This window comes from Suricata suricatta, chromosome 6 (genome assembly GCF_006229205.1).
Source record: "Suricata suricatta isolate VVHF042 chromosome 6, meerkat_22Aug2017_6uvM2_HiC, whole genome shotgun sequence".
Lineage (NCBI taxonomy): Eukaryota > Metazoa > Chordata > Mammalia > Carnivora > Herpestidae > Suricata > Suricata suricatta.
This window is the reverse complement of record NC_043705.1, coordinates 124,717,900-124,719,997: the sequence shown is the minus strand read 5'-3', so window position 1 is coordinate 124,719,997 and position 2,098 is coordinate 124,717,900.

The following is a 2,098-nucleotide window of genomic DNA, read 5'->3' as shown; positions in this document are numbered from 1 at the left end:
AGGGAATGAGTTGCCTAGAAATAAGTCCTCGGTTTAGAAGAGAATCAGATTTAGGAAAGAGCTCGGAGGAGCCTACATATTTATGAATTTATGACCAATGTGCAAAAATCATTTAAAAAGAAAGTTGCGTGTTTTTTTCCTTTACAAAATACAGTGATCTAGGAGCAACTGATAAAAGGAAAACGGTGACTGAAAGTTCAAACGTGATTTAGCGACACGTCAGTACTAGTGACCTTGATGTGAGCTGAGCAGGGGAAGGTCAGTGAAGAAGCTATAGTATGATCTGTTGGGGACAGGTTTGGAGGTGCCAAGATGCCGAGAATGTTTTCCTATTTGTGAGGAGGAGGCGACAAAGAACAATAGCAGCTAGAGCAGTAACTATGGGAAGATGAAATATCCACAAAGAATTTTTTTTTAAATTTAAGATAGAGACTGTTTAAATGTTACTGGGAAGGAGCCCACTGAGAGAAAATCTGTAAAAATTGCCATTTGTCCACAGTCTGAAAAATTGCCATTTGTCCACAGTATTCCCTAAAATAAGGTGCTCAGGGTCATACCTCCTTAGTTGAGGTCTATATATTACTAAAGGAGAATGTCCTCATGATCCCCATTGAATGCATAGCCTCTTAGATACCAAATATAATTTAATGAAGGCCATTAAAGGCTAATAAAGTTCAGCCACTGTCAAATGCAAACTGAACATGTGAAAGGTCTTAACAATGACTTAAATCACCCCGTATAACTTTGGTATTAGCACTGTCATTTTGTCCTCTAAACTTCAGGCTTTTCTTGTTTATATTTTATCACAATACCTTATCCCTCTAAAAATTCTTTTTTACTTGAATTTCAAACAAAGTCCAAAAAGCCATTTAATGACACTAAAGTTAAGGGGAAAAGGGAAAGATAAACTGTTTTGGCACTCTTTCTTTAAAACTTGGCTTTGGGCCTTGTTTTAAAAGATACCACCAAAGGTCTCATCGTATTTCTTCCTGTATTCAATAAACGGTTAAGTGGTCATGCATTCATTATGTCATAAGCTGCACACAGATGCAAATGGATACCATTTATAATATTTTACAGTGTTTTGAACTTCCAAGCCCATCTAGAATGATAAAGACCTGGAAAATGTTAACCCACCTCCAAGTCTTTTTTTATTTTTTTATTACGTTCTTTAATAGATTGGTGCAATTTCTTTGCATGCTATAAAAGTCAGGAAAGTATTTCCATGGTATTAAATGGTAACACATGGAGACGATTTCGTTTTTAAGAAGAATGTTTCCTACTTTGTGATTTGTGTTTTTTAATGCCCTTTTCCTTCCTCTTGTTCTTTCAGGGACAGTTTGATTCAGAGTAATGGAGCGGTGGATATTAAATGAGCATGCATGAAGCCCAATGAACTCAGTATACTGCTTATCTTGTAACTATACTTAATCTAAATAACCTTTTTTATGCTCTGCTGGAATGGCATTTTCAAAAGGCTATATAGTGGTAAATGAGAGTATACGTCAGTAAGGATTTGCTAGACAAATCAGATCTCACAGGGAAATATATCTATCCATTACTACTTAATACACACTTCAGTTTGAAGGACAATTTTGGCATGTGTGATCAGACCATTAACATTTACTGTCATTTGGGCTGTGTTTTCTAACTTTTCTACTTTCCCTTTTTATTTTAATTTCATTTACTTTTTATTTATTTTTTCCAAGGGAGATCTTTAGACCTAAATTGCCTCCAAAAGGAAGAAAGAAGTGATTTATGTTTGTACAAGTCACTGACTCAGTTTTTCTTACCAGATGTACATTTTCAGATATAAAAGATTTCTAAGGCATAATATCAACACAAATGGTAGTATGCTGGAAAGAATTTAATCCACAGACATAAAACACATGGCAGACACATCCTTTGATAACAACAGTCACCTTCCTTTCATTGATACAGCTTTCCTTTATTATGTTTATTATGTTTTATTATGTTTGAAGGAATGATTTACTAAACAGGATTTAGAAAACAGATTTTCTATCTTAGTGACAGCTCCTCCCTTTGGGCTTTTGTGAAAATGGTTCAGTTGGTGCTCAAGCCACAATGCATGTGTAAG